The sequence below is a fragment of the Neomonachus schauinslandi genome, chromosome 13, assembly GCF_002201575.2.
Source record: "Neomonachus schauinslandi chromosome 13, ASM220157v2, whole genome shotgun sequence".
Taxonomy (NCBI): Eukaryota; Metazoa; Chordata; class Mammalia; order Carnivora; family Phocidae; genus Neomonachus; species Neomonachus schauinslandi.
Genome location: NC_058415.1, coordinates 18,611,572 through 18,625,036, shown reverse-complemented (window position 1 = coordinate 18,625,036; position 13,465 = coordinate 18,611,572). Strand labels below are relative to the sequence as shown.

Below are 13,465 nucleotides of genomic sequence, written 5' to 3'. Positions count from 1 at the left end.
TGTACCAGGTGGCAAATAAGTGATGGTGGCATTCCTATCTCTAGGTTATCCTGTGCTCTTGGAGGCAGACATTACTAATCAATCATAGTCTTCTGTAATCAATCACCAATCAAGCCAGTCTCCAACTGGCTCCTTTTCAGGGTCAAACACCAAGAAGCTACTACCAGTTAACCAGTTGGCCTGTGACATTAAATCGGTCTGTCAACCCTGGCTTAGAGTAGAATAGTGCAGTAGGCACAGATCATGGATTGGCATGTCAACTGAGGCTCTGCAGGTTGGAAATGGTCAGTAAGATATGCCAGGGGGATCTGGGTGGACATCCACCATCCATAGATTGCTAGGATCCATCTGGCCAACCTCCTTCTTCTAGGCAGTGTCCCTTTCCTCTTCACTCCATCAGTGCTTCTTTCAGAACTGCACGCTAGTCAAAGAGAGGGCAAATTCTGTTGGGATGTACCTCAGAATCACTGTGGCTGAGTTACTCCTAGCAGCTTGGTGTGATAGCTTGACCCTGGCAACAGAATGTCCAGATTTGACCCTGACATCTCCTCTTCTTAGCTATGACTAAGGCAAGTTAGCCTCTTCAGGTTTCTGTTATCAATAATAGGTTTATAAGGACTAAATGTGCTAATGCATGGAAAGCATAAAAGACTGGTTCCAGCATCTTCAAACTGTCCATATAGCAACGTTTTGTAAGCATGAGTCCATGAGCTCTTTGAAATCCTATGCACCTTATGCTCAGGCTCCATGATTTTCATCACATTCTCAAAGGAGTCTGGGACTAAAACAAAAGTAAACCAAAACAAGAAATACCTGAGGCTTTCTTGTTTAGAGCTGTGCTTATCAAATTTTAATGGATCACCTGAAGATCTTGTTAAAATGCTAATTCTAATTTAATAGGTCCCAAGTGGGGCCTGTGGCTGTGTAGTCTTGACAAGCTCCCAGTTGATGGTGATGCTGCTCACCCATGGACCACACTTTGAGTAGTGAAGGTCTAAAGTGCCCACTCCTTTATTTCCTTCTTCTGCCGAGAGGCACTATAACATGATTATTAAAAGCATGAGCTCTGGGGCCAGACAGCCTGGGTTTGCTTTCTGCCTTGACCTTTACTAATTCTATAAGCTTGGTCAAGCTGCTGAACTTCTCTCTGCCTCAGTTTCTTCAACTGTAAAATGGGGGAAATAACAGTACTTCCACAAGAGGGTTGATATGAAGATTAAATGAGATAAAGAGTTTATAACAGTGCCTAAAGCATAATATGTGTTAGTCTTAGTTTATTTACCGCCTTGTGAGTACACTCTCTGTTGCTACCGCCACATTCTTAGCTGTCTCAGATGACCTAGCATTCTCTGGATTGTGTCATGCCCAAAGTAATATCTCCCACCAATGACATAGGGGTCAGATAAAATTGTAAAACATAAAATATCCCTCTCTTGGTGAGGGGGGATAGATATAACAGGAAACACTTGTTTAGTTCACTTTTTTACAAGCTAATTTTTTTTTAAAAAGATTTTATTTATTTCTTTGAGAGAGAGAATGAGATAGAGAGAGAGAGCATGAGGGGGGGAGGGTCAGAGGGAGAAGCAGACTCCCTGCTGAGCAGGGAGCCCGATGCGGGACTCGATCCCGGGACTCCAGGATCATGACCTGAGCCGAAGGCAGTCGCTTAACCAACTGAGCCACCGAGGCGCCCAACAAGCTAATTTGATCACAGAATTTGGAACGGCTTTTTCCACCTGACTCCTAATTCACGTGCATAAGACCTGGTATCATAAAGTAATAATCGTGGGAGGGTGTTTCTGAAGAGTGGCAGATGAAAGCAGGGTCACTCTGCAATGTAGCTTCAAAGCTGCACCCAGCTTTGAATCAGTACCACCCACCAGCCGAGTGCCCACCCTAGAGCACATACCTCTGCGAGGGCCTGGGCACTCCAGTGCATTCACTCTGTCCTGCCTTTGTCTCTGCCACATGCATGCAGGCCTTTGGCTCACACATGAACAAGTGCCACCGAGACAGGAGGGGTTGAGACGAGGAAAACTTTCTCATCCAGCGCTATACTCATGTCATAATTTTCCTTGTCCTGTCAGCGTAATATCTTTGGCAGAGCATGCAGAGACATTGATTCCCCTCTCTAACCCTGCCTTTTGGATCTAGATTTTTGTTCTTTAAAGGAAATACAAGTTTGTGGCTAAATGATGAAGATGGTATCTGTTCTTTTTCCTCTTTTAAAAAAATGAGTCTGAGTATATTCAGGTTGAAAGAACAGATTACATTTTATGATTTAACTAGTACAGAATTTTTTTTTTTTTTAAGAGAGAGAGCATGAGCGGGGGCAGGGGGAGGGGTGGAGTGAAAGGGAGAGAGAATCCTCAAGCAGGTTCCACACTCAGTGTGGAGCCTGACTTGGAGCTTGACCCCACAACCTGGAGATCATGACCTGAGCCAAAATCCAGAGTCTAACGCTTAACCAACTGAGCCACCCAGGCAACCCCAGAATTTTTTTGTAAATCAACTTTATTGATGTACAATTTACAATAGAAAATGCATTCACTTAAAATGTATAATTTAATGAGTTTTGACAAACATGGGTGACTGTGTAACCAATGCTACAATCAAGGTATAGAACATTTCTATCACACCAAATAGTTTGTTTATGTCCATTTGAAGTTTCTCCTGCTCCAGGTAACCAAACTGATTTGATTTCTGTTCTCATAGATGCACCTCTTCTGGAAATAGAACTTTCATGTACGTGGAATCTTATGAATGAACTATTTTCTGTCTGGCTTGTTTTCCTCAGCATAATGTTTTGGAGAGTCATTATTTTTGTTTTATGTATCACTCCTATCAGTAGCAGAACCTTTTTATTTTTTTTTAAACCTTTCTTTTAACTCTGCTAAAATGTCAACCATTATGCATACATTATAAATTAATGATACATGCACCTTGAAAGATATTTTTATTTTTTTTAACATAGGTCAACTCATAGGTTAGGAATATCACTAAGTGCTAGAATATTTGAACAGCTCTGAATATTTTGCTGTTGTGAGGGCTGTATGGCATAGTGAATAGCCTGTGGTCACAGCACTGGACCCATCACTGACTTTGTGAATTTGACCAAGATCTGTCACCCATTAGGGCTCAGCTTGCCCATTTGTACTCATCTCTTTTCTTTTTTTAAGCAATTAATTAACATAGAGTATATTATTAGTTTCAGAGATAGAGTTTAGTGATTCATCAGTTTCATATAACACCCAGGGCTCATTCCATCATGTGCCCTCCTTAATGCCCATCACCCAGTTACCCCATCTCCCCCACCCACCTCCCCTCCAGCGACCCTCAGTTTGTTCCCTAGAATTAAGAGTCTCTTGTGGTTTGTCTCCCTCTCTGATTTCATCTTATTTTATTTTTCCCTCCCTTCCCCTATGTTCATCTGTTTTGTTTCTTAAATTCCACATAGGAGTGAGATCATACGGTGTTTGTCTTTCTCTGACTGACTAGTACTAGTTACCAGTCTTTGCCAGTTCCTGAGGCCCACTGGGGGCCTGCCGCATGTGTTGTCTCGGGACGGTCACTGAGCTGTGGAGCCAGCAGAGGGAGTAGGAGTCAACAAAGGAATTGCAGAGCCCAGCCCCCATCTCGAAGCCTCTGTGATGCATGCTGTCCTCTGTACAGCGGCCACGCTGTTTCAGAGCACAGCAAATCCTGTGGTGGGCCAATTTTTAAAGTGACTGATGACTCCTGATATCATTTTTCAAACTTATTTCTCTGATTAGGTGACAAGTGTGGTCTTCTTCTTTTTTTTTAATATAAAAGGGGTATAAACAAATCTCTGTGTGGTCTTATAAGCAAATAAAATAGATTCACATTCAAATTTATTTAAATTAACCTTTTAGTGCTTATTACCTTAGAGAAGAATTGTAAAAAAAAACCCAAAAACCCCAAAGTATTATAGGAGCCCCTTCAGAGTTGACTTTTCAAGGCAAAAACAAAGTTAGATTGAGTCATCCAAAATACAGTTTATAGAATTATCAAAAATGAAATATTTTATAACATACCATTGTCTGAAAATAGTCTTGAGGTTTTAAAAGCAACTGACTGATTTCACTCTGAGGCCAGATCTGTATAAACACAGTTAAATGGACATGTCATGCCATGAAATTTCCTGCATCTACCATCCCTGCACTTTCAGTCACAGAATTAGGGGCTTGATCTCACAACCCTGAGATCATGACCTGAGCTGAAATCAAGAGTCTGACACTCAATTGATGGGCTACTCAGGTGCCCTGAATCTGGTGTTATTTTAATTAGTCTGTACCACAGAGAAAGAAGGAAGCATCCCCGTTATTTTATTAGGCTCGTATGACACTGATCTAAAACCTGACCAAGGTAGCACAAGAAAGGAAACCACAGACTAACCTCACTTATAATTGTTGATGCAAAATCCTAATAAAATACCAGCAAACGGATTCCAACAGTGCACTAGGAGAAAATACACCATAACCAAAGACATTTATTCTAAATGTTCACTGTAGTTCAATATTATGAAGTCTATAAACATAATCACATTAAAATGCAGAGAAGGGTGTGATGTAGAGCATGCTGGGCTGTTTTAGGACAAAACGACAGGGCCAGAAAGCAGATCATGGGTTGCCAGAGGATGGGACTGGGGAATGTTTGATTACAAAGGAGCAACACAAGGGAAATTTAGGGGTGACAGAACTATTCTATGTCTTGAACCTGCCTCTGTGCAATCATCAACAGGACATTACATCCAAAAAAGTAAATGTTATTGTAGATAAAAACAAATATTTAAAAATAAGTTTCAAAAAATGAAAATAAAACAAAAATTCCCGCTATCACATGGCCAATAAAGCCAATGATTGACTAGGTAAGGTGTAGTGACTGTAATACATCCAATTTTCTCAACTGTAAAATGGAGCTCATACTAACACTTACCTCCCAGGGTTGTTCCGAGATTCGGCTTAGCACAACATCTGGCGTAGAGTGCATCCTCAAGAAATGTTAATCATTGTTAGTAACAAAATATAGCCATTAAGCACACAAACTCTGGAGCAAGAAAGCCTGGGTTCAAATTCTTGTTCATCCCCTTATTAATTATGTGGCCTTGGGTAAGTCATTTTGCTTCTGTGCCTCTGTGTTCTCTTATTTTTAAAATATAGATAAGCGTTACTGTGAGAGTTCACTGAGTTTACTGCAGTGGAGTACCTGGAAGTGGGGAGTGGGGGAAAGAAACTCCTGAGGCTCCTGTGAGTTCAGAAGGGAAGTGAAGTGAGCTGTGTATGGTCGTGTGTGTGTTGTGTGTGTGTGTAGGGGTGGTTGGTGTTGGTCTCTATGTTATATAAATGAGTTGTATAGATAAGGTACATGGAAAAGAGGATAAGAGAAGAGAGTTTCCACCTGTGGCAGAGATATGGGTATAAATGCCGAGACAGAAGCACAGGTGGATTCTCCAGAGACCAAGGGAGCTGAAAGAGAGACGTGAACTTGGTTCCACCTTAGCCTGGTGTCAAAGGTAGGACGAATTTGCATTAAAGGAGTGTGAAAGTTTACTCAGGCAAAGTAGGTCATCAGAGAAGAGAGTTAAATAGAGGGCCTCAGAGCCTCTGTTTAATGACTTAAATCTCTAACCAGCTACTTGAAGAAAGAGGGGGTTTCTCTGTGACCCCCAATGACCATTGTCATTGCTCTGGCCACTCATGTTGACTCCGGTGGACTGTGTGTCATCTACAAGTGAGAGGGGGCTGATCAGCAAATGTTCCTTGCCTCAGTGACTCTGAGTAGACCGTTTTCACTGGTGGGCTGGTGGTGGTCGCGTGGAGCTGGGAGCCCCTGCTTGGAAGTGAGTCACTGGCCTCATTGCTAAGGCTCACACAAGTCCCAAGAAAATAGGGAAGAGAATAAGATTTAATGAAATGAGAACATTTTAATCCATATGATAAGGGGAAAAAGCAAAATATAAAACTCTGTATGTGCATCTAATTTGGTTAAACATATACATAGAAAAATGACTGGAATGAAACATTAAAACAGTAAATAGTTGTCTCCGAGTGAGGATTACAGATGACTTCTCTTCTTTATATCTTATGTCTTTTCTATTTTCTACAATAAAAATGTTTTACTTTTGCAATTAGAGAAGAGGAATGGGCTGCAATTAACTTAGAAGGAAAGAGGTTCCCTGTCCCTGTTCACAGCCTACCTGTTGTTCAGCAACACATTTTTTGCTACTTGTTTTGTACAGGGCAATAACAATTTAATTGCTGGCTACCTTCTCTAATCTCTGGGTGAAGCTCATAGCTTCCCAATCTTTTTTCCGTTCCACGGAAGAGGAGCTCTGACGTGGGGCAAAGACATACTGGGGTCCTTAGAAACTCACCACGAGCCATAGTGGTTGGAGCTTGGGTGGGAGTGAGGAAGACATCCAAAGCTCCCTCTTTCTGTGACAAGCAGCTGCTTTAGCTTCACTTCCTGTTACTTCTCTTGCTTTCCTTTCTCTCAGCTGCTGTATAAACATGGGATTGGTATTTTTGCTGGGGCTGCCGTAAAAAAGCACCACAGACTGGGTGGCCAAAACAACAGAAATTTCTTTTTTCACAATTCTGGAGGCTACAGATGTCTGAGATCAAGGTGTCAGCAGGGTTGGTTTCTCCTGAGGCCTCTCGCCTTGGCTTGCAGTTGACCGTCTTCCCCCCACCATCTTCACACGGTCTTCTTTCTGTGTGAGTGTGTCCTAACCTGCTCTTCTTTTAAGGACACTAGTCACATTAGATTTGGGCCTATACCCGAATGAACTCATTTCACCTTAATTACCTCTTTAAAGACCCTATCTCCAAATACAGTCAGTTGGAGATTTCTTTTGTTGGGGACTATGTTGCCACTCAGGGAAAGTCAGGAGAGAACCCAGTGTAGGGTTTAAGAGAAAGGATGCAAAAAAAAAAAGTCAGTTTTAACTTCTTGGGTTTTGTATAGCCCACCAGGTTAAGAAACCAGAGAGGAATACACACATTTTCATTTGTCCAGAGTGTCTGTGTCTGTTCTAGGCATATCACCCTCTTAAATCTGTGGCTGTATTGAGGCCACTTGAAGATTTGAAATGTTGGTTGTTTCCTCCTTGGGGACATAAAAAATATATCATTCTGTTGAACTTATCACCAAATTATTGGATGTTTCTACAAAAGCAAAGCAAACTGAGATCAGAGATGTTAGAATATTGTTCAGTAAGTGATGGGGGGTGCAGGGGTGAGCTGGTAAAAGAGTGATCTACTCTGGTCATGTTACCCTTGAAAGCTTGGTTAACATTGTCATTCTCTGTTAAAAAACAAGAAGAAGCCTTCCGAGCAGCTCATATAAAATTTTAAGGCATTAAAATGAGAGAGTATATCTGTCTCTTCTGCACAAGTGATAAACATCCATGAAGGTACTCTGATCTCTTCCCCAAGATGAATCCTGAAAGTTTTGCAGTATGGAACTGATTTTCACTGACCTAGGAAAGAAACAGGTCAGGCCTATGAATTCTGCCTTTGCCCAGCCAGCAGATGGTGCCATTTTTCTAGGAAATGGAACCAGAATTAGTTTGAACTGCCATTCGGCCATCAATGTGCGAGCGCACAGCGGATTTCCATAGATGTTTATATGTAACCAGTTTCTCTTCTATGAAATTTACTCATCTTAACTGCAGTTAAACAAACTGAAATCTTCAGGCTTAAGTGTAAATGAAACTTTTATTTTTTAAATACAGGGATAATTAGAAAAAAAATCTGAGCACCTTCTTCCAGATGGATATTTTAGGATTATATGCTCTCTCCTCCTGCTCACTCACCCATTTTGCTCCAACATATGAACTGACTTCATTTGTACTCATTTTTCCTTCTGAAAGACTCTCTTACAGTCTTTCACTGTTATATATAGTGGTTGGTTTACTGAATTCTATAGTAAAATTATAATTTTTGAGGAATGAGTAGTTCTGAATAGCTACTTTAATATAATACATAATTAATAAATTTAATTTAATAGCTACTTTTAATAATATGTAGCTGAGTATTTACCTTATTATTATTATTTATTTTACTAGAAATATGTGGTCCTTTTTAATCAGCTATTGATTGTATAATAAAATAAATTTAAGTGGCGCCTAATTTAAGCATTTAAAATAATTCATTGAAGGATAACCTACAACATAGTATGTTAAGCCTAATTGTCAAAACAACACCTCTTTTTTTCCAAGAAAGAAAAAATAAAGGTATGATCAAAATTATGACCAACAATTTGGGTTCATTTGGACATTAAAGATGATTTTGTAGGCATATCAACAGGCAAAATGTTGAAAAATCAATCCACTGGATTTAGAAATAATGGTAGGGCGCCTGGGTGGCTCAGATGGTTAAGCGTCTGCCTTCGGCTCAGGTCATGATCCCAGGGTCCTGGGATCGAGTCCCACATCGGGCTCCCGGCTCGGCGGAGAGCCTGCTTCTCCCTCTGACCCTCTCCCCTCTCATGCTGTTTCTCTCTCGCTCGCTCTCTAAAAAATAAATAAAATCTTTGAAAAAAAAAGAAATAATGGTAAATTAAAAGGGGCAGCTATACATTTCAGAGTTAATGTCTGAAATTAAAGAAAAATATCCACCACTTATCACAATGATCTTTTAATAACTAATATTTTTAACATTAAGATTGCTGTTTTAGGGAATTACCTTCCTCTGGACATTTAATTAAATGTTAAATTTTTTAAATAACTTACACAGATAAGTAAGTTTTGTGATCTGTACAAATTAAAGGATACATGAATATAAGCCCCCTTCCCTGCCAAAGCTCAAATTTGCTATAGTCTCAGCAGAAAATAAACAGTTTACAGGTTAAACAGAATTTATAGCATTACAAAAGTTTCCAGAACCTTTCTTTTCATCATTTTTTTTCTAACAGCAAAGATCAAAATGACAAATTGAATGACCAGAATGTAGAAAATATTTGTGCAAAACTGCATTAATTGTCCTTATCATTTAATAGAGGTAAAACCTAAGAACACACAATGACAATGATGAAGAAAAACTACACTGAAAGGAACTCTATTTTAAATTTCAAACAACATGGGTCATACTACTTCTAAACACTGAGAGAAAACATGGCACCATGAGCAGCGGGAGCAACACATGACTCGGGGATTTTGCCAGCAAAGGTGGTTGACCCTGGAACATGCCGAAGTTTCTCTCCACACCAGCCAGCTGTCTTAAATGACTGGAAACTATTGTAGGGCTTAAAACTCACTTCAGTGTCTTATTCTTGAAATTTGCAGATCATAAATGAAATATTTACGGAAGTCCTTTCCCCCCCCACCTCAAGGAATGTTTCTCGTGTCACAGGAAATCCTTAAAAGAATTGAATCATAGACTCTCTGGATTTACCTACACTGATCCATTTAGCTTGAATTTGAAGCTCTTCTTCAATAAATCAAATGTAATTTTTTGCATTAACAGGTAGTTCTTTAAGTGTCCTTGCATTTGATATATCTGTGTTCCAAAGTGGGAGAGTCTTATATTGAATTTCAACTTTATTTAAGACTTCTTGGTTTGCTGGGAAATTTCACCACCTAACTTGTAAGCAACTCCAACTTTGATTTCCATAAACATGTCCAAAATATCCAATTTGGCAAGTGCCAATGCAGGAAATCCATTAATCATATGAGCATATTTGAGCAAAATGGGGTCCAGCCAGCCATACCTTCTTTTCCTGCCAGTGGTTACCCCAAACTCTCCACCTCTTGTTTGTAATAATTCTCCAATTTCATTGTCTTACTCTGTAGGGAAGGTACCAATGCCAACTTGAGTTGTGTAAGCTTTTATGACCCCATCACTTCTCCAACATTGTGAGGGGGTATACCCAACCAGGGACAGACACCTCCAACTGTACAGTTCAAAGAGGTTACAAAAGGATAAGTTCCAAAATTAATATCTAGTAGTGCTGCATTGGCATCTTCTACCAAGATTTTCTTTGGTGGTCCATCTAGGGCCTCGGAGAGGAAATAAACTCCGTCTCTCACCATTGGTTTAATCCTTTCCATATAGCCCTTGAGTTTTTGTAATTCACTTTCAGTGTCAATTTCCAAAGTGGGATTTATGATTTGTATTGGTTAGCCAGAACTTTGAACCTCCCTGAGAAGCCATCAAAGTCAGAAACAAGATCACACATCCGCAGTCCACCCCCAGTAGCTTTGGAAGAATAAACTGGGCCAATACCTTATGTGGTACCCCAAATTTTCCTGCTTGTTCTTGTCTCTGTTGCTCCTGGAGACCATCAGGTGCTTGATGAAAATTGAATACGATATGAGCACTGTCAGATAGGATAAGCCTTTTTTCCCAGCCTTCCAGACCTTTTCCTTTTTTCTCTGCTTCCTCAAATAATCTGGGAAGATGAGCTATCACACTATTTCCAATGAATATGGTAACATTTGGATGAATTATTCCACAATGTCCAGTATGGTCACCCAGTTCCCCCCTGGGCCATGCCCCAGGGTGGCCACAATCCTGGTTGGATATGGAAGATGCCACAGGATTGGTCTCAGCATGGTGGCTCCAGTGACATGAGGAGAGCCTGCAGGAGATGCAGGCAGTGAGGACTGCATGAACTGAACTGCTCTGTGGCCACCAGCCACATGCGGAGGAAGAAGGAGGCAGAGACCAGCCCGACTATTTACCTTCTTAACTATAAACACTTTTCTTCAAAATTTTCGATGAAAAGTTTCAAATATACGGAATACTTGAAAGACCAATACATAAGCATCATATACCATACCTATCACCTAGATTCAACAATTATTAACATGACATAGATTCAATAGTTAGTAACATTACCATTTTCCTTAATGTATAAATATGTGTGTGTGGATAATATACATATGGAAGTTGGTTACAGACATTTTACACATGAGCCCTAATATTCAGCATGCGACTCTTTAGAATGAAAACATTCTTGTAACTACTAAACTGTAATCACACCTAAGAATATGAGCAATAATTTCAGTATTATCTAATATCGAGTCCCTAGTCAAAATTTCCTAGTTATCACCCCTATATCATTTTATTTATTATTTAATTATTTTAAGTAATCACTACCCCCAACATGGGACTAGAGCTCAATACCCGGAGATCAAGAGTCACCCGCTCCAAGGACTGAGCTAGCTAGGCGCCCCATCCCCATATATCTTTTGTAGTTGATTTTGTTTAACTGGATCCAATCAAGGCTCAGATGTTGTTTTTGGTTATTTTGTTTGCTCACTCACCTCTACTTAAGACAGTGATTTTTTTTTTATTTTAAAGATTTTTATTTATTTGACAGAGAGAGAGAGCAAGAGAGGGAACACAAGCAGGGGGAGTGGGAGAGGGAGAAGCAGGCCTCCCACTGAGCAGGGAGCTGGATGTGGGACTTGATCCCAGGACCCTGGGATCACGACCTGAGCTGCAGGCAGACGCTTAATGACTGAGCCACCCAGGCGCCCCCCCCCCCTCTTTTTTTTAAACAGACCAAGCCTGTTATTTAGAATGTTCCACATTCTGGATTTGTCTGATTGTTTCCTTATAGGCTTGTTCTTAACCTGTGTTCCTCAGATATCAAAGCCTGAGAGGAAGGCTTATGTGCTGTAAATAATAATGATATTTCTAACTCAAATTCAACATTATACATTATTTCTTACCTTTGATTTTACATAGATACCTCTTCTTTCTTAATTAACAATCTAAATTCTTAATAACACTAACAGTTTACTTATTTGCTTTACCTTACAATTTTTTAAAACAATAGCACCAATATTACTAGTTCAAAAAACTAAGTGAAGATAAAGATTTCTTTGTGGTTCTTTTATCTTTATAACATATCTAATGATTGGATAACAATGTGCTAAGCTTAAAAAACATTTGAAATAATTTTGTCCTCGCATGGTTATGTTAAAAATTTGATAAATATTTAAGTTTGTTTTGTGTTGTTTTAAATTAAATAGTTTCTTTCCCTTTTCGGTTAATTTTATTTTTTGAATTATAGAAAACATTTATAGGAGTAAAAAAAATCAAAATTATATAAAGATGTAAAGTCATAGAAGTCTTACTTCCATCTTTATCCCCTCTACCTAATTTCTCCTCTGTCCCTATAGATGACCATTTTTAAAAATTAGTTTCTGGTTTATTCTTCCTATTAATTTTTGCAATAACAGGCAAGTATGTATTGTCCTCCTGTTTTTTTTTCTCACAGAGCATAGCATATTATATATCCTGTTTCACTATTTGTTCTTTTCACTTAATAAGATATCCTAAATGTCACCCCATATTAGTATATAGAGGTCTTTCTCACGCCACCCTCATGGTTGCATAGTACTCCATTGTGTGGATGTGTCATGGTTGATTCATCCATTTCCTTCCATTCATCATTCAACCCATTGGCAGATATATGGGTTATTTGGAAATGTTTTTTAAAATTTTGATAATTTTGGATAGAAATTAAAAAATGTATTTCATACTTTTCTAACTTTATAAACAGAGTTCTGTTTTTTCTTGATGCCTCAGGTTCTCATCTGGTTTTGTTAGTTGCTGCTAATTTGCTTGAACTTGAAAATTAGATCACCAAACCTGTAACAATTGCCTATAAAATAGGAGTGATAGACATGAGCAAGGCCCCAGGGAGCTTTCCTATGAGGTAAACTATCCATCCAGACCTACCTAGAAACTTAGGTTTTGAATGTCTTCCTTTTATGCCTTATTTTGCTGTTTTGTTTGATTTATATTAGTTTTCTGCCAAAACTACCCTCATACTTCTAAGGTACATTCAGATTATCAGCAGAAGGTGCATTTTTTTCCGTATAAATTTTTCTGGAAATTGGATCGTGCATACTTCCATATTGAAGTAGCAAAATCTTTCCTGCCCTGGAGATAAGTTTGATTCTGTGGAGGATGGAGAGAGTGAGAAATAGAAATGCTATTAGTCTAGGAAGAGGTCAGCACATACACACAGCAATGGGCACATATATACAGGTGAAAATACATTGTAATATATACCTGTATATACCTGTATATACCTCTAATACCTGAGCATACCCCTGTAATACTTAATATAAATTTTTCTGCTTTTCATATTCAGTGGTATATCATAAGCATTTTTCTGTGTTATGAAGAACCCTATTGACTATGATTTTAAAATGCCTGAAAATGCATTGTATAGAGCAGAATATTAAAAATTTACTTTTATCAGTAAGCCTCTTTCTGTTCAAATGGAATCTACATAGAAGTTTCATATATGGTTCAGACAAGGTTCTGACAGTTTCATTAGTCAGTTTTGACCATCATATTTTAATTACTTATAGCTCTTTCTTGTTTTTCCAATTATTTCTTTTGTTCTTACTTGATGGGTGCTATGTCTTCCCATTCCTTTGAGTGTTAGTTTTATAGTTTTCTTGTTTCCTGCATTGTCT

General features: G+C 39.0%; 1 pseudogene; it reads right to left on the bottom strand.

Moving 5' to 3' along the window:
• Positions 1 to 9,381: 9,381 nt before the first annotated feature.
• LOC110579730 overlaps positions 9,382 to 13,465 on the bottom strand; it is an 81,739-nt pseudogene continuing 77,655 nt past the window's right edge.